Genomic DNA, 26,931 nt, shown 5'->3' with positions numbered 1-26,931 from the left:
AGTTGTAAAGAGACCTCGGTTAAGACCATAAATACAACACACAAGTCAGAGCGTTGTTCTCTGCACTCTTGCTGCCGCCTGAGGGAGAAAAGCATGTCCACTGTTCCATGACTGGAATGAAAGGCACACTGAGTTTCAGGTCAAGTAGCCATGACATTGACGTGTCTGACTCGTCTACTGAGTATGATGCATGTTAATATCTTCCCAGAGGTGGGCACCACTGATACGCCTCAGTGAGCAACACAGCACACGCCGCCCCCTTAGGCTTTCCTCAGGTGTAAAGTTGATGCATCTTTAAATCCTGTGCCATGTGAACCGTCTACGAGCAGTTAAACTGTCAGATTGCCGTGCGCATTGTCACGTTTGTATAGTTCTGGAAGGACGTCATCAACACCAGTCGCTCTCTGCGATGATACTTCCTGATGGCACACTTCAGATAGCATTGTCGTGAGCTAGACCAGTTTTCGCCACATCCAGGGACCTGTATTAACAGAAGAATCAAAGCATCGTGACTGAGCACGCACAGGAACAGTGCTCTGTCCATACTGTGGTTTTTAAATAACAGGACGTCTGGAACGCGGTCAGGTCATTCACCCGCCAGTTTAAGCTCCATGGCAGGAGGGACATACAGACTCTCCTGACATTTTATTTCTGCTGTGAAGAGCAGTGTCTGCCCCCGAAGTCAGTGAATGAATGAACCCTTGGTGGTCGCGGGCTATGTGGAAAGAGCACTGCTTTTGAAGGCCTGGAGTTGAATCTTGGCCTATGGCCCTCCCCTCTATGCCACGGAGATTCCTGTTCTCTGAGCCTCGGTTTCCTCCTCTGTAGAACGTAATGTCTCAGAGCTGAACTACTGCCACCGCTAAATGACAGACTGGGCACAGCACATCCAGCACAGCGCCAGGCCCGTGAATGTCAGCGGGGTTAATATCAGACAGGAAACCCTCCTGCACAGCAGCCGTCGGCTGCTTAGTTCAGCTGCCAAGTTCACCATCAGTCCTTTGTGGCATGAGGTTTGGCTTGGTTCAATGATTACTAATTTTTACTAGTAAATGACAACAACTGCCAGATATGTGCAGAATTAAACACATTTTTCAATTTAAAACATACATCAAGGCGAAAACCTTCTGTATAGCAAAGAAGATAATCAACAAAATGAAAAGGCAACCTATGGAACGGGAGAAAAGACCTGCAAAGCATATATCAGATAAAGAGTTAAATATCCAAACTATATAAGGAACTCATATAACTCAATAGCAAAAACCCAAATAATCTAAGAAATGAATCTGAATAGATATTTTGCCAAAGAAGACATAAAAATGGCCAACAGGCATATGTAAAGGGGCTCAACATCGTTAATCGTTAGGGAAATGCAAATCAAAACCACAATGAGATATCACCTCACACCTATTAGGATTGCTTATCACAAAAAGAAGATAAGTATTGGGGAGGGTGTGGAGAAAAGGGAACCCTTGTGTACTGCTGGTGGGACTGTAAATTGGTGAAGCCATTATGGAAAACAGTATGGAGCTTCCTCAAGGAATTAAACATGGAACTACCACATGACCCAGCAATCCCATTTTAGGGTATGTATGCAAAGGAAATGAAATCACTATCTCGAAGAGATAGCTGCACCCCCATATTCGTTGTTCACAAGAGCCAAGATGTGAAAACAACTGAAGTGTCTGCCAATGGATGAATGGATAAAGAAAATGTGACACACACACACACACACACACACACACACACACACACACACACTGGAATATTATTCAGCCATAAAAAGAAAGAAATTCTGCCATTTATGACAACATTGATGGATCTGGAGGACATTATGCTAAGTTAAATAAGTCAGAGAAAGACAAATATTGTATAATCTCGCTTATATGCGGAATCTAAAAAAGTTGAACTCATAGAACCAGAGAGTAGAAGGGTAGTTGCCAGGGGCTGGGGAGGGGGAAAATGGAGGGATACTGGCCAAAGGGTACAAACTTCAAGTTATAAGATGCCTACGTTCTGGGGATCTAATGTACAGCACGGTGACTACAGTTAATAATACTGTATTGTTTACTTGAAATTTTCTAAAGGTGGATCTGAGTCTTCTCACCACACAAAAGGGAACAATGTGAGATGGTGGAATCAGATTTAACAATTATGTTAACAGTTCACAACACTTTGAAAGAAAGGTAAAAATAAATTTCACATAAATGTTATAGAAAATCACTTACAATTTGCAAATATGAGATAGAATAAACAAACAAAACCCATAATCACCTAGTGAATGAAGCAACTTCTTCATTAGTTTTCATTTTTACTGTTTGGTGGAGTGTTTAATGTTGGGTTCTGAATTATTTCAATGCAAGACAATACATGGGTTGGCATATCCCGAGGTTAAAGTGATAAAGCAAGCACTGAGAAATGAGCAGAGAGAAAATGTGGGGTGTTGTCAGGAACAGAGCTCTTGACCTCACACGAGTGCAAATAATTTAGGAAAATAACAGGGCTCCATGTTAATATGGCCTGGATTTCAAGAGAATAAGTCATTTTATTCTTCCTGAATGTGCAAAGGATAGAGACAAAGAAACGACAATCCTCTGATAGGAGACATGGAAGACACAACCTAAATCGCAGTGTTTTATCAGTAAAAGGAACATGGTTCAGGAGAGCAAGACCTCACATTAGTGTATCTTGGCTCAGCCTTTGCTGACACACCAGCTATTCATCATGGGCATATTTTACTGCCATGTATCACCCAATTTGTTTTCTATTTAAATTTCCACTGAATCCACTCTCTTGTGGTAAGTGTGGACATTTGTGGTGGTTGTAATGAATGCTAATCTTACTGTTGTACCTCCATTATCTGGATTCCTATAATCGGAACATTATTAATAAACTGTCATGGTCATTCTACTCCTAAAAGACGTAATCCTTAGGTATGTGAGGTATTCTGTGGGAGTCTTTCTAGGAGCACGCATTTCACTGATGGTTATGTCAATCTTTCCCATTCATGTTTTGTGTTTTAATGGTGGGCATGGTCCCTCCTCTGGAAATTTCTAGCTCCATTTCCTATAAAGACTCTCATTTGGCTTGACTTGGGGGTCTGTAATAAGAGAGATGGACATGACCATTTTTCTCACTCTTGCCATTGTGTGAGTTCCGTGATAAAAAGTTCTCTGATCTTTCTTAGACTTTCATTAAACACACTCCGGTTTCTAGAACTAAAGACTAGTAGAGAACCTCATAGCTACTTTCAAATATTTGTAGTATTTTTATATGTAAAAAATTTTAGGAGAATTCGTGGAAATAAGAGGAGAAGGAGGAGTAGTGAAAGGAGTCTGCAGGAGGAAACGTTGAAGTCTGGGTACAGAAACACGGCTGGCATTCACAGTCTACAAACCCACCTCTGGGAGGCAGTAGGGTGCAGGGGTTGAGTATAGCTTCCTGTTCAGATCAACTACAATCATTTGTGGGCTGTGTGATCTGTGCCTTGGTTTATTCTGTGAAATAGGTATAACAGTAACGCCTCATCCATAGAGATTTTGTAAGGATTAAATGAGATGCTTCCTGCCGGGCACTTTTAATTGTTTCTGGGACAGAATAAACGTTCAATGAAAGTTAGCTTTCTTATTATGGAATAGGCTGCCTGCTTCTGTAAGTTGCCCATCACCAGAGGAACTTAAGCAGAGGTGGAATAATAAATTGGCAGAGATTTTATAGATAAGATTTAAACATTGGATAGCCCCTTCAACCCCTGAGATTTTCTGTTTCTATCATTTTGTTTCCAGTGAATACCAAGTACCTTTCATAGACAACCGTGGTGGTATTAATCTGTGTATGGTGCTTTTTCCCTGGTAGTCCAATTCCAGTGGTACAGTCTCCTGTAAGCAATCTACGAGCACAGAGTAGGGCAGAGGACACCGCCGCTGAAGTTCAGTCTCTTCGTTGACCTCATGGAGCAAATCAGCTGTAGATGCCAGAGACCTAAACATATAGACTGAATTCAGTGCAGGGAAAACACTAAGGAACAGTTCTTCTGATAATTTAGAATCTTTCTTATTAGATGGCAAAAGTTAAAAAGGGTCATGACATTCATTGTTGGTAAGACTTAAGTGGGAAAATGGACGCTGTAATATATTGTTAGTGGAATTATACATTGCAAACATTCTGAAAAGAAACCTGGCAATGTCTTATACATTAAAATACTCTCTTTGACCTATCAACTCTACTTTTGAACAGCTTTTCTGTACAAATATAAACGTCATTTTTTAAGGCCACGTTAAACAAATCTTTATTGTAGCGCTGATTGTGTGGCCAAAAATGGATATAATCTCATTGCCTATCAACAGGATAGCAGTTACATGTAGTACATTTTTATTAGGGAATATCATGTGACTGTTTAAAGGAAGGATTTAGATTTCTGTCTATTGACTTGAGATGTCCATGATGTATTGTTGAGTAAGGCAAGTTCCAGCATAATATTTACAATGTCATCTAATGTTTGGGACAGCAAACAAACAAACAACCTCCAAATACTCTTTCAGTGGTTTTACACATAAGGGGAGAGGTGAGGATGGTCACATGACAGACTGATGATGACATTGGTCATCTCAGGACGGGGGCTGGGAAGGAGTCAGTGTCTTCAGTATATGTTAATGTATTGTTTCACATATTGCTTTTGAAATGAAAGAAGCTACAAAGAAAGTTTTAGTTAAAGAAGAACTTAATAATTACAAAAATGTACCTACTTTTGGCACAATGCAAATTTCTTGAGAAAAATACTCCTACGCTCCCTTCCTATCTGTATTATTATTCGTTTTTTTTTTGTCTGTCCCCCCCACACACACACTTTCTTCCTTGTCCTTTGTCATTCTCCACTTCCCCTCAAAAAACAGGTATTTTTGTGGAAATGGGAGCATATTACAAGTCAAGTGTTTAACTAGACTGGAAGCGTACAAAGAAACAGTTCATTTATTTTTTTTCATCTCAAGCACTAAACGTATATTGCAAAAATTCTTTTTAGGTAGAATAATAGAGTCCCACCCGCCCTGCCCCGCCATGGTGGGGTTCTCCATTTCCGGTGAGACGGAACTGCTAAGAGCATGCTGTTCAGAAAGAACACAAAATCAACACGCCTGTATTCTCTTTTTATAAAAGAAACCCAGCAGCAGCATTTCTGCTTATGCTACGCAGGACTGGCAAGTGCTCTAACAGAAAAGCCAGATTTTTCTGAGTCTGACTTTATGTGGACAAGAGCAGCAAAAAAGAATAACATATATTAATTAGTCAAAATAAGGGACACATAAAGCCAAGGTTTGTCTCACGTAATAGTAATGATTAGCTATGAATAAACATTTGTGCAGATAAACTATTTGAAATTTGTCTTCCCAAAATGGTCCGTAATGAATGTGTGAACTGTGGAGTTGAACCAATTTTTATTTGTGAAGGACTTGAGCTCTGGCTGAGCTTCTTTTAGGATTGCTATCGTCTTGCATTAACTTTTCTCTCCTTAGATTTCTACTTTTATCCTTTTTATTACCTTAAAATCTTAATTGCAGAATATATGAAACAAATACAAAAGAATACAGAAAAAGTGTAATGAGTCCCCATGTACCTGTCACCCAGTTTTAACACTCACGTGACTATGACAACTATTGTTAAATCAACTGCATACCTCCTTCTCTGATCACATTTTGTAACAAATGACAAAAACCATAAATATTTCAGTACTCATGATCTCTTTCAAATATAACCACAATACTATTAGCACAGCTACAAGAAAAGGGATATTTTCTTAATATCAGCAAATACAGCTACTGTTAGAATTTCTAATTGTCGCTTAAATGGCCTGCTTTTCTCTTAAGGCTTTTCATCTATCGGTTCTTCCTCAATATATTTTTTTCTATTTGAAATTGTTTTACTAAAGAAACTGGGTTGTTTTTACTTCTGGGAAATTGGAAATTGGATTTAGAGACTTGATCAGATTTAGATTAGATTTTTTTTTCTTGCCAAGACACCTCATTGTAACTGTTAAGCTCTATTAGGGAGGCACATGTTCTATTGTCTCTTTTTTCGTGATGTTAGTTGTTAATGCTTGATATCTAGCACCATTAATGCATTAGAAGTTGCAAAATAGTGACATTCCAATTGTAGCATCCTTCCTTTACTTGCTAGAGGGTTTCTCTAAATAGAAAATCCTACTTAACTATCATTTTACTAACCCAGTGTTACCCAGTTCATATAGAGAAAGCAGGATAAATGTTTGATTCTATCCTTTTACTTCCCAGTTTTCAAAATAATGAATTTGTTCCTTGGCATCATCCAACAGTGATGAATTAGGTTTTTGGTTTTTCGTTTGTTTAGTTTCACTACAAACACGTGGGTTTACTCAGGTTGGCTATGTTTGAAGACACTGCAGCTGTTATTCTTACTGCTGCTCTACAAAACCATCATCCTAAATGGTCCCAGTCCTGTGACATGACCCTCGTAGTCTCTGACGATTTCTTTGCTGTCTGGTTATGACAAGCTGTGCCACATTCATCGGCACGTTTTCTACCCCAGACTTGAAATTAGCCATGGCTCCTTCTGGTGGGTTCTACTGAGGGGGTCATTACTTCTAGGGCTTTTCAGTGAACAGAGTAGGGAACGTTTTTTTCAGATAAAATACATCATTATATCATAAGTTCATATTTATATTATAAATTCAAAGTCAGGGTTTTCTTGTATCTGTAGCTCTTGTATTTTACATGTGTTTATATATGCATTGCCATGATAAAATCCTCAGGTTTCAAGGTCATCATGATGATATAATTAGAATATCACATATTTGCCTATTTGTTTTATTCACAATATACAAAGAGAAGTATCAGAATCCAGTACCAAAACCACTAGCAACAATTATTGGAAACAATTTTTTTTTTTTTTTTACAGTTTTGACGTTTTTGCTATTCTAATGGGTGTGTAGTGGTATCTCCCTGTAGTTTGCTCATTCTATCTTCAGTCTATGTACTGTGACTTTTTTCCCTCTGGCTACTGTTAGGATTTTCTTTATCACCACCGGCTTTCAGCAATTTAATTATGATGTTCTTGGTGTGATTTTCTTCATGCTTTGTTTTTTTTTTTTTTCTTTCCCCTCCCCCCATTTGAGTTCACTGAATTTTCTGGATTTGTAGATATGTATTTTTCATCAAATTTGGGGAAATTTCTGCCATTGTTTTTTCACATTCCCCCCCCCCCCCCCCGCTCTCCTTGCCCCTCTTTCTGAGATTTCAATTCCAGGTATGTTAGACTGTTTCATATGACACATATCATTACTACTCCACTCATTTTCTTTTGTCTTTTATATTTTTGTGTTTCATTTGGATGTTTCCATTGCTATGTTTTCAAGTTCGGTAATCTTTCCTTACGCTATCTCTAATCTGCTGTTAATCCAATTTAGCATAGTTTTCATTTCAGATATTTTTAATCTCTAGAATTTCAAGTATCATCCTTTTTAATCTTCAAATTTCCTTCTCCTTCAGATGATGCTTTTCTCTACCCTCTTGCACATATGGAATCTATTTATAGGTGCTGTCTAAAAACAACTTTTCTGATGATTCTATCTCCTCTGTCATTTGGGGTCTGTTTCTATTGAGAGCTTCTTCTCCTGGTTAGGGATTACATTTTCCTGCTTCTTAACATGTACGCAATTTTTGGATGCCAAACATTGTGAATTTTATGTAGTCGATGTTGTATTTTGCTGCATTTTCTTAAATATTGTTCTAGAATGCTAAGTTCCTTGGGATTAACTGACTACGGGTCCTCTTTCTAAGCTTTGCTAGAGCGGGTGCACACCAGCCTTGTGATGACTTGACTTAATATACCCGATTGATTCTGGGGTCTTTCTACTCTGATTGATCGGCATATGAAATGTTCCCCGCCCTGTAGCTCTCCAGGGAATATCCCACCTGTTCCTTTCTGGTGGTCCTTTCTCAGGCTTCATGTTGTTTCCTCCCACGTGCGTGCAGGTCAGTACTCCACCACAGACCTAGCAGCTCCCTCTGCAGAACTTTGGAGCCTTTTTTCTGCACATCTATCTCCTTCCTAGAATTACACCTTGAAAATTCTAGCCCTTTGGTCTCCTTGAGCTTTGAACTCTGTTTGGAACTGGTTTATCTAAGCTCTTTCTTTGTTCCCTTGGAGTAACTTTCATTTCACGCGCTTTATCACCATGCTCTGCCACTGGCCCTTGGGAGGAAGCCATCCATGTTTTCCACAGCTCTTGCAGACTTTCAATCTCAGAGAGCAGAAGTTGGGGTGCAGGGCATTCCTACTTGGAGGTGCTTAATGCAAATAGGTTTATTTTTATCTACTCAGGGGAGGGGCAGCCTTGCTAATCAAACAAAAGATGCTGTTATACTTCCCTAAGGCACAGAGGCCTTCCTGTCTTACATCTGCATAACTAAAAGTATCACTCAAAGGACATCAGAAGAGTGAAGTTGGCTCAGGGCAACTTTCACTCCAGAAAAGGGAGGGACTGATAAAGGGAGAAAAAAGAAACAACGGAAAGGAAACGAAAAAAGAAAAAGAAAATTAAAAGTGCTTTGCTAGGCATGTTTCTATATTTTTTCCCATTTTGTGGATGTACCTAATTTGTTTACTCAATTCTTTACCGATGGCCCTGTACTCCCCCCCCCACTTTCACTATTACAAATAACTGCAATTCTATATAATATATCTTTGTGTACTTCATAGGGTTTTTCTATAGGATACAATAAGAGTATGAACATTTTATAATTTGATAGTCTTTAACATGTACTAATGAATATGGGTGTGTGTGTGTGTGTGCATGAGTGTGTGCATGAGAGTGTGTGCACGAGAGTGTGTGCACGTGTGAGTGTGTGTACGTTGGGGAGGACACACAGTTTGCACGGGGAATGTTTCAATTACTCTCAAAAGTCTGAAACTTGGGCAACACTTAAATGGCCTGCTAACACCGGAAACACAAAAGAACATGAACATGCCCTGTGCTCAGACACAAGAACAATGTACGCTGGACTCGAGCAATGACTTGAAGAACTCATCCTGCAACTTTAACATTCACCCGGGCACAGAGTGTCAACAACTGGAAAGGAAATTTTGCTGGAAGGGACAGTCCAGCTGCTCAGTGTGCCGCCGTCGAACTGAGGAAATTGTGTTGTTTCAGTAGACATGAAGGGTTAATTTCCGGCTCATGGCATAGACAGAGGTGGTCCGCTATCTGCGGAGGGCCGGGAATCCGGTAGGAGGGTAAATCAAAGTGTCTGGCAAGTATGAGCAGCAGGCTGTGAGAAGCCCCAGTCGCACTGCTGATAACTTATCTCTTCCCTTGCACTGAAGCTGGGTCATGCTATTTAAAATACAGTCAGAGTATATTTTATGTTTGCAGGCCTATGGAGGTGTTTATACAAACTTAAATCTTTTAAAAATTTATGCCGCATATTAAACTGACCAAAATACACAGCAAATAAAGTGATAGGCCCAGTTAGACATAATAATTGTTAAACCACCCAGTAAAGTTTTTCTTGTTTGCTTCCATTTTTTTCCTCCTTCTCCTCCTCCTCTAAACAAACTCATTTATATAAAGTTTCAAACACATAAAAGAAACAAGGCGCTTTCGTCTCTACCTTTACCCACTTCACCCAGCTCCTCAGGTGATTGAGACGTAATTCCTAGCCATCATTTCACTTCATCCATACGTTGATTAGCATCAGTATCGAAAAGGTAAAGATTTAAGTATGTCCATGATATCACTCTCACTTAAATAATAGTAATTCCTTAAGATTCTGGAGGAATCTTAAGATTCTTGAATATCCATTCAGTATTCAAATTTTCATGGTTTTAAAATAATTTTAACAGTTTATTTGTTTGAATCAGGATGAAAGTAATGTCTACACATTGCAATGCATAGTCAATGTTTGCACATTAACTCTTTTAATCTGAGAGCCCTCATCCCTCTCTATATTCCTCTTTGCAATTCACTTGTTGAAGAAACCCACCCTCCAAACTGTGCTGACTGCATCCAAGTGGCTACACTTAACATTTTAATTTCTCTCATTTTCCATAAATTGGGAATTGGATCTAGAAGTTTAAGCAGATACAAATTCTCTTTGTTAGCAAGAATATTTCACAGGTATCACAGCAATGTTTTACAGTGTTCTATCAGGGGCATGCAATATTGGATTGTCTCTGTCATGATTACTGCTCGGATTATCATCTTTTTAAAGAAAAGATGTTACAGATACAGTCAAAGTCCCCTCCGACCCCTCATCCTCCAGCCCCCACCCTGCCCCCAGAGGTCACTACCATCCTGACCCTTTTGTGTGTTTCACTTTCATATGACACTTTAATCATATATGCATATTTTTATACACTAGACTTAACATGTGTTTGTATGTTTTAAATCTTGACACAGATTCAAACGGCATGGATGTATTTGCAGCTTTCGGTGGGGGCTGATCTGTGTTGATACATGAGACTCTGATTCATTTTATTTTTATCCACAACTTAATATCACATTATATGAATGAACCCCCATTTATTTACCAATGTGTCTACTATGGACAGCTACGTCATGTCGTTTCCCCCGCTATAAACAGCACTGCCATGAGTGTCCTTGTGCATATGTCCTCAAGTTTCTCTGGGGTATGTACCTAAAAGGGAGACTTCTGGTTTGCAGTCAGGCATGAGTGCTGGCTTATATGCCAGCTCATGAGCCTACTGTCAAATCTTCAAAAATGTTGTCAACTGGTTTTTAGACACAGACATTATTAAAAATTAAATTATATAAACTTACAATTAAATAAATTATATTACAAACAAAAGTAATAAATGCCCAAAGTTCAACACTTACTAATTCTTTTCCTATAATTTACTAGGTTCTTACTGCACACACTACAGTTATCTATGTTCTGAGGTTATTTATATCTATTTTGTCTCTATGGAGGACATACTACAGAACAGCGGGATAACACTTATCTCCTCCCAACGCTGCACCGAGTGGCACCACACAGGCAGACCGAGTCAGCCCTGCTGGGAGTACTCACGCCGCAGCAACTAGACACGACTACAAATCAGGGCTTCATTTATTGTTCTGTGATGGGTTTGACTTAAGGAAGTAAGGGGAAATGTCAACAATGCAGGTTAATCTTAAAAGTATATCGTGTCTACGGTCCTTACATGAGCAACCAAGGGAGGAAATATTCTTCCAATATTCAAAAACTGTTATCCAGGAACACCTCGCATGTCACATTAAATGGTCAGGTGAAGACTATTGGAAAGTGATGGGCTATTCAGTGAATAATGGAGCAGTGTAGGGGCCTAACTCACACCACACTCACAAATATATTCATCATGGATCAAAGAACTCAAAACAAAGCATTTTCCTTTAGAAAGAAAACGTTAAGAGGATATCTTTGTGACAAGAGGAGTCACCACCCAGATCCATTTCCAAGGAGGGTGTCCGGTCAGCTAGAGGCAGTGTGAACAGCTGTCAGCTTCCAGCTGTTAGCTTCACATGGATCCCCCTGGGCTGTGCGCCCAAGGTCATGCTGCTCTTGGGGAGGCCGGCAGCCACTGGCTGAGCGAGGTGCCAAGTCGAGGTGGAAGCCATTTCCACCCGACAAGGGACTTTCTGGATGGGCACTCCACACCCTGGAGCCCCACCGGGCGGGCAGAGATCTTGCCCAGTCCGACAAGCCCCTGCCCAATCACTTTCTCTGTTTTCCTTTCTTAGCTGGTCCACCCCAATCAAACTTTTGTCACCTGACTTAATCTCAGGGTCAGCTTCTTCTTGGGGAACCCACCCGTGACACTTTTCATGACTAACTTAGAAAAGGAGTTTGCCTTCACTAGTTACAGTTCTACAATGTGAGTCCATCCTATTCCTGGTGGAATGACTGAGTATTATGGGATGGCTTGTGCACAGTGCCAGTGAGTCTGGAATTCTGGGCACTGAATTCCAACTATGCTCTAAAAGCATGTATTTGCTGACATGCTAAGAGTGGCTGCCTTTGGGAGGCGGGACATTGGCTGAACTTTTCTTATTTGCTCATCTGCAATTTTTCTTTGATTGACAGCAAACTTGCTCTACTTCTCTATAAGTAAAAATATATATGCTTCTGTACTATGTGTGTTTGTAGCAATGGCTGGGAGCATGATCATGAACTCTACTCAACGGAACAAACATTGCTGAGAACACACACAAGTTTCCAGGCATCATTCTGAAACAGCACGAAATTCCAATACTAGTCCGAGTGTCCCTGCTCTCAGGAGCGTACAAACGAGAACGAGGCAGGTGACACCTTTTGTAGGGCTGTTTCGGGCAGTTGACTGTATTCCACCTTAATTGGTTTTGGTCAAATTAGCTTTGTTGAGAAACTTTCCATATTTCAGTTTCAGGTGATAGCATCATTACATTTAGAAAATTACCCTCTAGGTTACTGAAGGGGAGAAACCATTCTTTTGGGGTGACACAGGGTCTTTCTCACCTATTTGAAAATGGCACGATGTGTCTGCTGTGTGATGGGGCATCTCTTCAGTACTTGGCCTTGTACACCAGCCATGTCCCCTTAGCTGGGGCCAATGTGCAAGTGCGAGTGGAGGGGAGTGCTTCTCCTCCCACCAGCCCTGCTCCTGCCCGAGACCCCTTCCTTGCTCTCTGCTGGGCGGCCGTCCTCTCCATAGCGGCAGGAAGATGCGTGCCGTCTGTTGGGGAGGAGGCACAGGGATGACCATTGCGTGCGATAAAACAAGATACAATTTTTACAAAGCTATTTAGATTAATGTTGGGTGAAGAATGTGTAGGAATGAAAAGGAAACAGTTGTGTCCGAAGACTCTGAAATTCCAAGCTGGCCCCAAATCCCTTACGACAGAGAGAAATATGTGTCTGACGAGGCCAGTGGCTAAACTCAGTGATAGTGATGATTTAGAATCCGAACTCGCAAAGTTTTTAGCTCTGTGTGTAAATTGAAACACCCCCACATCCACTGGACTTGCATTAGAAAAGACACCCTGACTCATCTCAGTCAACCTTCAAAGGAAAGCTAATCAGAAGAGGGGCTGCGAGAGGAGAAAGGACTGGTTTTATGTGTAGCCTGTCAGGGCAGGAGTCTCTGAATTTAGTCTTTCCAAACAGAAAAGATCGCTTATTGTTTTCCTTGCAGACCTATCGCACATCTGGCAATGTCCCAGAAACATGATTTATTCTCTTGGGTCCTAGAACCAGAAAAAGACAAAGGAGACACTTTTCTCATGGTCACTTCAAGGAAGTGGGATGAAAACCTTATGCAGCTGTAGTTAAAAAGAAAAATCCTTGAAGGCCAAGAAAACTTCTGTGCAATGTGTGTTTAGGCCAGATTTGAAGTTAAAGGGGAGAGGCCCAAGAAGAGGCAATAATAAAACTACTTCCCAGACAGCTCCGTTTAGTTGCATTTTGTTGAAACTTATGGAGAGCTATTTGGGGAAGAAAGAAGAAGCTATGCAAAGCCATGAGTTCCCAGTGGCTTCGGCAGTGCTCCTGTGGACTCAAATAATGTGCTTTCACTGCCAGGCTGCAGATCTCAGAATTCAGGGCTTGAAGGCCCTGCCACGACACGGGGCTTCCCTTACACGCTTCTCCACACTCTCCACCTCCCACCCCAGGGGCCTCCATGGGAGAGGAGCTAGGTTGCGATCCCTCACTTAGCCTTTTTCATCTATTTTAAGAAAATTTTTTTCACGTCTGTTTCTGAAAACTGAATATATCTTATCTTGATGGCACATCATTCTGTGATTGGCAGTATTTCTTTCTTTCTTGGTGGTAAATGACATATGGTCCATTTTATGACAGATTAAGTGAACTACCACAATAATAGTAATAATATCAGCTCCATTTTTGAGGACCTTGTTTGTACTCCTCACTGTGTTAAGTGCTTTACAATTCGTATTCTATTTAATGTAACCTTTATAAAAGAGTATGAAGATTAGCGTCATTTTACGTAGTAAAAAACAGACTGGGAGACCTTACCCTGTAAGTAGAGGCTTCCAGAATGCAGGTCTGTCTCAATCTAAACTCTGTCCACTTTCTGCTCTGCTACATTGCCTGTCTTGATAGTAACAGCTGCCTCTTTTTATCCTGCTCTAATAATAATCACCGCCACCACCACAACCACAGCGGGAGAATGATAATAGCAAACACTTCTATGGCATTTATGTACTGTGTGTGTGTATATACTCAGGTAATACAGCATCCCTATAACATAGGTGCTGCTCACCATCTTCCTCCTCCTTTCTGAGAAGAGGAAGCTGATGCACAGAGGCAGTGCCCAGAGCCATCGGCTGGCTGCTGGCAGAGGATGGCCGCAGAGTCTTAACTGAGCCACCTTCTTCTCACACGAGGATTAACACCAACATTAGGGACCCGATAAGAGCTCACAGCCCAGTGTCCACAGGCTTTCAGCAGAATTCGTTCATCTGTTTTAGGAAGGAGATTTATTTACAGTGCAGTAGATAGTTGTTTCCCTAGGTCCTATATGCCTCTATATAGAGCAGGCTTCTTGGAGGCTGTGAAAGAAATGGATACAATGCTCCTCCTTCAGGGGATTTCACTGAAATATCACGGCTTAGCCACATTAAAAAATTAAATTGTGGGGTGGAAAGAATGGGACTAACATATCTTGTGTTTAATAGAAGCTAAGCATTTTGCTTGTTTTACATATAATCCTTGTAGCGATTTATCATTGTTCTCATTTCACAGGTGAAGATGCTGAGTGACGGTGACACATGCACAATGCTGTGGACAAAGTCACAGCAGTAGTGACAGAGGAGCTCTGTCTGTGGCCAATACACAATCAGTGGCCCAAACTTCAGTGGTTGGTAGAAGGAAGGGTAGGATGAGAAGAAAGTGGGAGTTGGAAGAGAGTATGGGCCCCAGTTGTGGTACTTGACTGGCCTGGAGGAGACAGAGGGCATGTGGGCAAAGCTGTAGAAAACGTGAGAAAAGGCCTGAGAGGAGGAGTAGCCTGCTCTGCCGAGGACCACAGGGGCCCTGAAAGGAGTGAAGATACTTTGCAGGAGTGGGAGCTGAGCTGGCCAGCAGTAGCATTGCATTTCACGTGCTCCGCTTTAAAGACCATAAAAAGTCTGACCGTGCTTAGGAGCTCATGGGAGGCCATTAGAAATCCCGAAGAAGCATCCCGGAGACAGGATCATAATTAATGAAGTGAAATGGTTATTTAGTGAACACGACGCAGCACATCCATGAAACTACAACCGAGATGAATGGAAATTCTACCGTTAAAAATCCAAAATCTGGCAAACAGTGTAGAAAATTTGGCCAAGCTTTTTACCACAGACCTGCTGCTTTAAAAAAAAATAGCCAAAGACCTTCAAAATTATGCCTGGGGCAAAATATGTGATTTACAATATGCCACTGAGTATGAAGAGCTTGGAAGGAGGTTTCCTTAAACCCCATGAAGACGGTGATTTAGAGCGTGGAAGGGAGCCACCGCTGCAGGCAGAAGAGAGAGACGTTATTGCAAAAACAGCCTGTCTTCTCGCTCAGGGAAAAAAAATCGGAGGCAGGGAGGACCTGCAGTCAATCAGGACGTCTCGATGACTACTACCTGGAAAATGCGGGCCAACACCGGGCTTTGCAAAGTAAGATGGATGTCACCTCTCCACCCCCTCAGGACCCCGCCTCACCATTCCTTGTAGTCACTGCAGGATAGAGCCGGCAACGAGGTGGAACTGAGATTTGGAACAGAGCGCTGTGAAATCAACACACAAGCTGGGGCAGAAAGTCCAAGAAACATAAATTTCTTGGAAAATGACCCTGTATTTGGCAGTTATTCCAGTGAATGAGAATACTTCAGGATCTCAACTCAGAACAAAGTAGCAGGACTCCCCCCGCCCCCAAACTCTTCTACAGTGTTTTACTCTGGGTGTTTCTTCTGACTCATAGTTGCAGGAAAGTTGTAATAATGTTTATTCCCACACAACTTTGACAGAATCTATGCTATAAAACAGTATCAGACTTTATCTACACTATTGAAACTTTTTTTCTCACTATGAAGATTTTTCTTTTGAAGAAAGAATATTATAAATGTATTTCTGTGACACGCTTTAAAAATGAGAAACACAGTAAACTTAGAATCTACTGATGCTTACAGTTTAAACATTTCTATTTCCAAGTGTACAACTGCTATAACAAGTGAGCCTAATTAATTCCCTCCTGTAATTAAGACCCCACAGAGTGGAAAAGAGAGGCAAATGCTATAATAAGAGAAATACTTTGGGCATTTTGCTGACTTATGCCCTTGCAGTGTGTACAGTAAGGAACCTGAATAATCCCAGCTTCTTCTAAATTAAATAGACTGTGCCAGTCCCAGGGTCTTTCTCCTACAAAAATTAGTAGTTGCTCATTAAAAGTCTAGAAATGATTTGCTTGTGACAGGGAGTTTGGGCAATCAGACAGAATAAAAAACCCATTTTACATTTTTTCAATGTAGGGATTTTTTCTTTTTTTTTTTTTTTTTTGCCTCTGTGTATTCTTGTATCCTCTCAATTGACCTCTGAAAAGCAAGTGGTGACTATAAGGGGAAATAAGAGCAGGAACTCCTCCTGGAGTTAAAGCCCCCAGTTCTAGTCACAGCTCGGCCATTTAACTGTCTGGTTTTGGACAACTTTTATCTCTGAGCCTAAGGTTCTCTTTTATTTCATTTTCTTAACTCACTTATTCAAACTGTATTTACAGTGTGTGTACTGTTGTGCTAAGCCCTGGTTTAGGCATGGTGGTTACGAAAATGAACACTGTACAAACAAACTCCCCTCATGAAGCTGATAGCTGATAGAGGGAAGTAGGCATTAAACAAAACAATGCATTAAAGTGTTAAGAAAGAATGGTGCAGTACAGACCCACACCGCCTGGTGGAGGGCCCTAATGTGGCTTTTGTGGGGCCTAAGGAATAAAATGTGGCTGGTACACAGAAGTTTCGATGAACTGTAGCGGAATCTGAAAACACGCTGTCCGGCTAATTGAGAAATTGGCAAAAAACCCCACAAAACAGAGCATCAAAGTTCTCTGATGCCTCTTTTGGTCCTTTTGCCTATCAGGAAGCTGACAGCACCTTCTTATCAGAGGGCTGGCAGAGAGAAAAGGAAGAATTTCATGCATCATATACTTTACCTTGAGGAGAGAGAGAAAAAATATTTCAAAGACTCAAATTTAGTATGAATTATGCAATTTTTTTTTTTTTTGCATACTGCTTTTGTTTCTTACTCAAACTTAAGTCCTTTGACTGTGATTTTTTTTTTTTTTTTAAGTAAGAGGCGTAGAACACGAAGCAACGATTCAAGTATCATTGGGTAAGGGATTTAATTGAAATGAATTTAATTCAATTTTGTGCACATTTTGATGTGGAAAAAAATATAAGGACTCTGGCTGATAAGTGAATGGAGCTTTGTTCTGATCCCACTCATCACACACAATGGCTGTTCTCCTCTAAGGCAAACTAAGGAGAGAATATTAGACCCCAGAGGCAGCGCAGCAAGCTTCACACGACTCACCTGATGAAGCTAAATCTATGAGGAAAAACGCTGTTCTTATGCACATCAGTAACTGAGATATTTAGGATAGCACAACAGTGGCCATCTTTAAGATCAATAAACCAGACCAAATAAAAGAGGGAGTTACCCCCTTAGGGAAATGTTATTAGTCAGAAGTAAGGGCAGAAATACAGTTGGCAGACTCACCCTGGCTGGCTGCGGCTTCCGGGGACAGTGGTATGCCGAGGGGAAATATGGCACAGTGAAGAGAGGGGATGGGAAGGAAAAGCAGTCCACGTAGAGAGAGGCAGAAAAAAAAAGCGGAAAGAGAGAAATTCTAAAAAGAGTGCTTCTTCCATATTAATTTGGTGTGACTGACAATGCTTTTGTAGAAATTTCGATGAAAATAAAATCTTCAGGAGCATTTTCAATTTTTTTTTTTTTTTAGTTTTTGAATGAAAATGAAAATTCTGATGAATCAAAGCTTCAGAAGATCAGAGCCTGGAAGGGATAACTTAATAAGACAGAAAGTAGAATCAAGATTCAACAATTTTACAGATTGGAGAATTGGGTCCAAAGAACATGAAAGGTAAAGATGATCAATGAAAATCCACCATCTAGCTTCTCAGTCTAATGACAGACGCTACCTGCCCGAGCTTCGCTCAGAGCCCATGATGATGACACACACAGGCTGTGTACCCCTTGTCCGACACCCAGGGCAGTGAAAACTGGCCCTGTCAGTGTATCTGTAACTCCCTCCATCACCACCTGGAATTAGCGTAGGTCCATGTGCCAGACCAGGTGCCACATCGCAAGAGTTGAGAGTATGGGCTTTGTTGTTCAAAGAACTTTTCTCTGAGTCCAGGATTTGCACCCTGACCTTTCACTTGATGTACGACCTTGACACAATCACTTCACCTTTCTAAATTTCAGATCTCTGGTCTAGAAAGTGTGACTAAGCAGAGTGCCTCACTGAGAGGGCTGCCATGGAGATGAAACGAGGTACGCGCGGCACTAGAGTCAACACGAGACTTTGGAGCCAAAGAGTCTCAGTCTGATCCCAACGCCACTGAGTGCTGCCCAGCTGACTGGGGTAACCTTCTTCCTGTAGGTTCCATCATGTGCAGTACAGGGGTGATGTACGTGGTAACAAATGAACACAAGTAGGCACTTGGAACAAGGCCTGGCACACGGAAAACATCCGGTAAGGACAACTGTTATTACTATGTAACTGATGAATACCTAGAAATGCGTCTGCATGTTTTCATATTATCATCACAGCGTAATCACCTCCCTGAGCTAGTGGGCAGCGACCTAAGCTGCCTTATCTAACGATGACTTGCTGTATCAAATGTCCATAGCTCTGTGCCTTAGTTCTCATTTAAATTTAGGTATCTCCTGGCCCAGGAGCCTCGCTATGAACCACAATTCTTACTCTCTCATTTTGGCCATGTTTTGTGGGAGGCAGCAAAAGTTACCCTCAGAAGCTGATTTTGTCTTTGCCAGCACTTTAGCACAGGTTCACCGTGGGAATTATAATAATGTCACCAGCCAGTAGCATACAGGATAGTATCTCTTAAGCCAAATAAAGAAATAACACACCCCAAATAAATGACAGATTAGTCACACTGTTGTTCCTGGCAAGGGGAGACGAGAGGAATAAAGTCCAGATTTAAGCTTCTCAGAGGAGGAGGCACTTGGGAGAGACAGTGACCAACCTGGAGCTGATTTCCAGCTGTCCGAGCAAAAGTAAAAGTCCCCTGTTGCCAGGGCGTGTTGCTAGGGAACAAAGACCGGGTGTTAGGGGGCGGGCTGCTCTCTTTCATGGGGCCTCTTCCTGGTTTCTCATCACTGTCTGCGAGGAGTCCCCTCGCCCAGACAGGAGCTGGCGCCCCAGGGGTCTTCCGAGAGGTTTCAGGTTAGTGGAGAGTCTCCTGCCTAAGCTGAAACCCTTGACTAGTCTCAGTAGTTAGTCTAAATGTCCCCTGGCCAGGTGCTTCCTCCCGAGCTGTGATCCCTAAGCCCCAGCAGAGCCCCGAGGAGCCGGGCTGCTGGCTGCGGCTCAACAGCAGCAGCTGGGAGGATGACATCCGCGCACAACCCACTTCCTACTGGTATCAAAGCAACTTTTTTGGGGGGTCATAACTAGATTAAACTTCCCTTCCCTTTCACGACTTCAGTGGGAACCGACTCTGGAAATGGATTCCCTTACAACCACCCTGCTTGCACACCCTTTGGAAAGTGTTCACGTACGGTTACACACACCTCAGTGAGAAAAACTCTGAAGACGTGTGGCAATCACAATTGAAGTTCCGTACTTACAGCTTTGGTGGTTATGCCTTCCCCCTGTGCCTTCACACCACTCCTCACCCTGCTCTCTGCTCCTGGAGCTTCAAGGAGTAAGGGGACAAGCACCTCCGCCCTCGGGTCCCATACGGTCTGGTCAACGGGACTCCTGCAGGAGACTGGAGAATGGCTTGGGTACTGATAACCCTGACTCGTCCCCTGCGAAGCCGACTTGAGTTGCCTGCATCCTTCTTCTGAAGGTCATTGCTCTCTTCACTCTTTCTCTCCTGGGTTTTGATGACCCTGGCCTTCAGTCGTTTGGCCCTAGAGGTGGATAGTTCTGTGCTCTTACCCCAGTTCCTGCACTATCCTGCAGCTCCCTAGTGCCGCCTTTGTAAATAAACCCTCCTAAACTTGATCAACATTTGGGAGGGCCATCTGCTTCCTGATGAGACCCCAACTATACTCAAGTTAGAGATCAATGTAGAGAGTCCCCTGGGGAGAATATCTCCAAATATGTTTGGGAGCAAGGACCTACGGTGGATAGGGAAGAGAGGCCCAGAGGCCCAGAGCCACAGTCAACAGAATGGCTCTTCCAGTCCCCTGCCCATTGTAACACCAGAATGAAGCAGGCAGGAGAATTATCTAAACCTGGGAGACGCAGGTTTCTGGGAGGCCTTGCGGAGGTGGGTAGGCTGCAAAGTGTCCTTGAGTGTCCCAACGGACTCTGCAGTGATGGTAGAGCTGCCACAAGAGGGCTAGGCAACCTACAAAAAGCCTCCTCACAAAAAAATGGACGTGTCAAACTTGACTGAAGATCAGTGAAACTGAGGGTCCTTATGACTTTGATAGCATTTACCTTTAAATCCTAGCTCTAGAAATCCACCTCCTCCTCCCTCCCGCCCTCCCTCCCTCCCTCCCTCCTTCCACACACAATGTTTCCCCGAAAATAAGACCTAACCTAAAATAAGTTCTAGCATGATTTTTCAGGATGACATCCCTGAACATAAGCCCTAACATGTTTTTTGGAGCAAAAATTAACATACGACCGGTCTTATTTTCGGGGAAACATGGTATATATCTCCCTCAGTCACCTAGCCTTTACCCTGATAATCAGCAACCAGAGGCGGCAGAAGACAGTGGCTACACCTGACTACTGGTCACAGGTCTGGACCTCTGGCAGGATAAAGATACCACCTTGACCTAAGTTATGTTTCAGCTCCTGAGCCCTGGGCTGGAACGACCCCCCTGGCTACTTTCCCATGGGACTGGACAGAGGGACTCGGAACACACCTCAGAACTGTCCTCAAGACCTGCAGAAGTGATTCATTTCCCTCACCTCACCTCCGACCAGCCAGCTCCCAGCATGACCCTGAACACCCAACCCACGGTGTTTTGTGGTTTTGCCCCATAGCATCTGTAACCCGCACGCCATGGAGGAGTTCAGGCTTTGAGCACTGGCTTCCCGTTCTCCTGACAGCGCCACTCATAATAAAATAGCCAATAAGTCCCCACTGCAACTCTCAGTGTTTAGTGTCCGGCTCTGCAGGTGCCGGGTGGGCGAACCCTTTCTGCTCTGTAACGTTAGGGAAAATAACGGTGTACAAGTGTGGAGGGAAACAATTTAAACCTATTCCTTGCATACCATTTCTTCCCATGTTCAAGGGACCAAATGTTCAAACATTACTTCCCCTGTTCAAACGCCAAAGAAGTTGACCAATTTAGAGTCCCCTTGAGGATGCTCTCAGTTCCTAACTTAAGAGTCTTAGGTCCATGTGACCTCTGCCAGAATGTTCCTTGCTTTTACATTCGGTGTAAAAACCCCACCTACTGTTTGAGGACTCCTAACCTTACAGTAATTATCAGAGTTTCTTATCCGGATTGATCCAGCCTCTTTTGTCCTGGGCGTTCAGTTTCAGAATAACTTCCACAGGCCAACCCAGGGGGACCTGTGGCCCTCGGTTCTCATCAGGAGGCCAGCATGGAGAAGAGCACACCCCGTGCTATTCGGGGCTCCCCTGGTGAGTATGGCTGAGGGCCCCCACGAAGGGAAATCTGCCTCAAGGCAGGTGTTAGTTGACAGAGTGGAGCGTCCTAACCCTTCAGGAGAAGGAGAGTCACTTTCTAGAAACGCCTCTCCTCTGCAAAGATGTTCAGGCAGCCTCCTCCCCTTCGCCTCCCACATTATGCAGGACGCTTTAGATTACTCACTTCCCCCTTCCCAAACTCCACCGCTGCACCTTTCTGCATTGTGACCTCTGTCCTAATAGGATTAAGGACCGAGCTCCTGAGAGAGTGATATACATCTTAATGGCTACTTAGCTACACCCCTCCACCCAAAGCTGACCTTAGAAGCTTTTAATTTCAGTCCCACAGTACTTCTAGCCTCATAATGAAAAACAGCAGTACCTGCCCCATTCCTCCCCACTTCCTCTTTCCATCCCCTTAAGCACCTTTTTTTGCTGTTGTTTTTTTGTTTTCAGCTGTTTCATCTTGTGTATTTACCTAGTTCTACAAATTAGGCTTGTCGGAAACGTCTGGGTTTTTCCTCCTTGCTATTCCTCCTGTGGGTGCTGTGAATGAGGACTTAGCCCCTGGCTCCTAGGCGTGCGGCTGGGGCGCAGGCCGCCCTCAGCCGTCAGCTCTCTTCCGGAATTGCGTCCACTGAGGAGAAATGCCAAGGCCACAGCCTCCTGCAGGGGCCACAGCCAGTGAGTGACAGACACAGAGTAAGTGGCCCCGACGTGGGGCCAACAGCTTCAGAGCTTGAGGAAGGGTGGCTGAGGCCTTCTCTGCGACTCCGACTCCGGACAGCCCAGCTGCTGCCCAATCCTCCTCCGTGGCCCTCCCTCCTAGGACATTCCCTAATAAACTTCCAGCTCAGTGACCCCCACCTGGGAGGGCCTTACCCATGCACTTCCTGCTCGTAGGTGAGGACCCTTGCACTCCGCCCTCATCTGTCCCGGCACAGCTCCCCCATCTCACCTTCCCAGTGGGGTTCTAGGACCATTTTAAGATAAATCAACATGCAGTATCATGGCTGTAGGATTTATGGCTTGTCTACTTCTAAAGACTAAGAATGGTTTAATCTCTTCACAAACACAAAATGGACAATGGCTGAATGTCCTCTGCTCCCTCAGCTTGAAGCAGGGCCTGGGGGGGTGGGGCGTAATAGAGGCCTTGCAACGTCCTAACCTCACCTTTCCTTGACCTATAGCTTAAGGATAGATCATTCACCCCCCCCACCCCCCCACCCCCCAGTTCCCTGCTTTAGAACGTGACCCAGAGACTTCTAATACCCTTAGGCTTATTGATCACAGCCTCTAGGTCTAGCATTCTTTCCAGGCGACTCCCGTCATTGTTCCTGGGTTGCTGACGCCAGTGGAGAACTATGTGGCCAGAGGGAATTCTCCATGCAGACCCCTCCCCCTCCACCCTCACGTAGCCCCTGGAGGAACGTCAGCTGTTCCCTGAAATACCCCCCGCCGGTCTGAGCATGTGAAGGCAGCTTTTGGAGGTGTTAACCCGCCTTCTCAGCCACCGGGGCTCTGACAATACACGCCTATTCTGTGGCCCAGCGCCTGTGTCTGTCTATTGGCTGAGTGGCGCAGGCAGCATGAGCCCCGACTGGTTACCCTCTGGTTTCAAGGTCGCTTCTCCCTTTTCCACTCTGCTGTGTGCCCTGGGAGACTGACCTGGGCAGGCTACATCGACTCACCTTTTGTGTCACCCGGCTTTTTCTTGGATTCAAACCGTGGAAGGCCATACCAGGAGATCTAAGGTAGGGAGGAGAGTGAACTCAGGGTGTTTCGTCCCCTGACTCCCTCCTTGCACTGTTTCCTCCAGCTTTCTCAGCAGAGGTGACTGGTCTTCTCCGTGTCTGTCTCCTTACCACCTACTTACTCCCTGCTGCCCTGACCAGGGGATCCCCTGCGGTTCTGCCATTTCAGTGATGAGGACGCTGTCACTACACCTGAACTTCCAAAAGGAGGCATCATGTTGAAACTCGGAGGAGCTTTCACACCTTGGGCGGAGCTGGGTGGGGAGGGGAGGACTTTGGCTTCCTGCGGCTTTTGGTGCCTCTGGTGCTTGTCCCCAGGATTGAAGGATCCAAGCTGTCAGTATGTGAATTTAGTATCTTTTAATGAATCTTCTTTCACATCCTCATACATAGAAACGAAATTAAATGGACATGCTCCCAGTGTGCGGGAACTGACTGAATACTTATTACTTTGCAGAGTGTTACACTGATGGACGCAGGACTCAGAGAAGTCCCCATTCTTGAGGATGTGTCATGTTCTAAGGAGGAAGCCTTTCCACCTATTTCTATGTTCACCACCTCCTTAGCGGCTCGGCGAGGAGGCGGAATCCACAATGATCCACATAAATTATGTCGTGTTGCCTGAGATTTTTGATATGATGATAACGAAGCAAATACATATATCTGTGAACTTGTCTTTAGGCAAAGGCTTGCTGGACATATGAGATATAGCACAGGACCATGGAAAGACCAGGTTCAAGGCCATTTAAATGAGATCAATGGTAAAATTTTTATGGACTCACAGGTTATTTAAATCAATTTCCAAAATTAGCATGTGCCTTAGAACGATTTTATATTCTCTTTCTAGGCTGTACAATATCATAGCTGGTTTTTAAAAAAGTATTAACTTGTAAATAATTTCCACAAAAATATTTGGTAATTGTTGAACTCTAACAACAAACAAATCATTTAGGAGACAAAGAAGTTGGCCTTCAAATTGGTACTTTTCACTCTGGAAGTTGTGAGCCCAGGTACTGACAAAGATGTTGCTTTTTTAGGGGTGGTTTTTTAAAAGAAGCACTGCCGGCAATACAGCAGGCCACGGATATGTTGTTTGCGCATGCTTACCTGGCCTGGTGATGGAATAAGAGATTGTATTCAACCTGCCAATGTGTGAACATTAAACTCCATGGACTAGTCACACAGAAGCTGCCCAACGGGCGAGGGTATTGAAGGGAGAGCAAGCACTGCAGGTGACAGGTGTGCTGGCAACGTGTGAATTGATGGGCCTGCCAGTGGAAGTGCCTGGGGAGAGGTGAGGCTGACTGCACCTCCTGTTGTGCCGGAGGGAGTACAGGCTCTGTAACTGCAAAAGGAAGGGGAGACCCCACAGTGAAAGGCTGGAGACGCTAGTTAGCAAGACAAAGGCAGGCTGTGTGTGAGTGTGTGTGTGTGTGTGGGGGGGGGGGCAAAGAGCAAAGCACCATCTATATCAAGGCCCAAACTGCTGTTGGTTCAAGTTCAGGGGAGGAATGAGTCAGCTCACTGAAGTCTGAACCCTCCGAGTTCAGCTACTCTACCCAGAAACTCACGAGTGTCCCGAGAAACCAGGAGGGAGAAGGGGCCACAGGCTCAGAAGACCATGTGACAGGAGACGGAATCCCACCAGGCCCCCCCCCCAGAGGAGCCAGTCAGCCAGAGGGCACCGCAGGGGACCCCTACCACTTCACTCACGCCCACTTCCACACCGGCCACATCTGTTGCCAAATCACTCATCAGGCGGAACACCGCAGGTGCGACTGGGGACAGCAACACCAGGACCAGCCGTGTGACAGCTGTATGGCTCATTCAGGGCCTCCCGCAAAGGCAGAAAACGTCGCTCCAAACTGAATGTAACTGCTCCCCAAATACTGAGCCTGTGCAGTTCAGTCACTACAGTCTTTGAATGTCTGGAAACGAGGAAAAGTTGCACAGAAAAGTACCGGCTGAAGAGACGAATGAGTGAGGTAGTTAGCAGGTTTGGGGAGAGGAGAGGCAGGAGCGGCTGGGAGCCACAGAGCCTTCTTTCAGACAATGCTAGTTAACCTGATGCCTTTGGGGGAAATCTGTTATTTGCTGAGGCTGTTCCTCACCTCTCCTCCCCTCCCCCACCTCAAATTATCCGAGTAATAGAGTCATTTATTAAGCACTCATACTCCCAGCCCTTTAAACATTTTCACAGAAAATTCTTCAGTTAGTATTAATGTCAGCTATATATTTCATTTCCTCTTTTAGCTTTTACATGCTTTCAAGCATAATTTTATATATTGAGCCAAAGATGTTTTTTCTATCAGGATCTTATGGAAACACTAAAGTCTCACATAAACCTTTTCTGAAAATAGTAAAATCCACAGACTGAAGGCTTCTAGAATGACAATAGCAGACACTTTATCATTTGTTGTTTCTTTACCTGGTGGTGGTCCCATCATTGTATTAAGTGATTAATAAACACTTACTGAATACCAAGTGGCCCCTGAATTGTGTGGGGTATTACAGAAGGGACACTCACATAGGAAAAGCAGGTATCTAGTTCCTGCCCTGAAGGTATTTACAGTTGGAAGTGCTTCAATTATTATACATAAAAATAGCTGAGAGCAGTCAGGAGTCAGCTAAAATCGCCATGGAAACACGAAGGAGTGACACTGGACCAAACCCAGTGGAAGGAGCTTTTGTGGAGGAGGACGACTCGCGCTGGGCCTCACAGGACGAGTAGGAGGGCGTGAAGGGTCTTCCAGGTGGGCTGGCTAAGCAGGAACACAGGCATTCAAGCTGGAAGAAGAGGCTGCTGCAGCCTCTCACATCCTGGGTTAGAGGCCCCGGCATCTCCAGGCTGTAAGTGCGGGTCTCCTACTACTGGAGGAGAAACGTTGTCAGGACAGTGCCAGGTGGCACTACTGTTGGGGAATTAATCTGCATCTGCACGTGCTGTGCCTGTAACAGGTGTGCTGAAGCCACTTTGGTTAAGGGAGCTCGCGGAGGGTGGCCGAGGTGCCGCTCTGTCTGAAACATGGCTGGGCATTTGGAGTGCTGGGTAGGTATTAGGAGTGTACAGAACTCATTTCTTCACTTTTGCTTATTTAGTCTAACTAGTGAAATCCTGTGCTTTGGTGGCTTAGGGTCCAAAAAGATCTGGGCTTGAGGCCCATTTGCATAACTTTGGAGAAGTTATCTTTCTGAGGCCAACTTGTAAGCAAGGGAGAAGAACTTGCCTCACTCTGTGATTATGAGAATGAAACAAAAAATATGCAGAATATGTAGTAACACTCTTGGCATTGTTCTTTTCTCCTTCTTTTTCTTTCTCTATTCA

At 43.7% G+C, this 26,931-nt stretch overlaps 2 long non-coding RNA genes across 7 annotated transcripts in view; one reads left to right on the top strand and one right to left on the bottom strand.

The window, feature by feature from the left end:
- Positions 1–26,090, top strand: part of LOC109457789 (uncharacterized) — a 31,018-nt gene extending 4,928 nt beyond the window's left edge. Inside the window, exons 3-6 of one of the 6 annotated variants that reach the window (XR_012490934.1) lie at positions 18,473–18,541; positions 18,651–18,743; positions 19,720–23,606; positions 24,064–26,090. This is a non-coding gene — a long non-coding RNA (uncharacterized LOC109457789). Of the gene's footprint in view, positions 1–18,472; positions 18,542–18,650; positions 18,744–19,719 lie in introns of all 6 variants that reach the window. The other 5 variants (XR_012490933.1, XR_012490931.1, XR_012490932.1 and 2 more) reach the window with 5 other exon arrangements.
- LOC141567938 (uncharacterized) lies at positions 104–23,669 on the bottom strand. The gene is made up of 3 exons (XR_012490935.1): positions 23,544–23,669; positions 3,800–3,981; positions 104–481 (listed from the first exon to the last, which is right to left on the bottom strand). It is a non-coding gene; the product is annotated as an uncharacterized LOC141567938 (long non-coding RNA).
- Positions 26,091–26,931: the final 841 nt, after the last annotated feature.

Source organism: Rhinolophus sinicus, linkage group LG12 (assembly GCF_036562045.2).
Source record: "Rhinolophus sinicus isolate RSC01 linkage group LG12, ASM3656204v1, whole genome shotgun sequence".
Taxonomy (NCBI): Eukaryota; Metazoa; Chordata; class Mammalia; order Chiroptera; family Rhinolophidae; genus Rhinolophus; species Rhinolophus sinicus.
The sequence above is the reverse complement of the archived record's forward strand: the minus strand, read 5'-3'. Positions and strand labels throughout refer to the sequence as shown.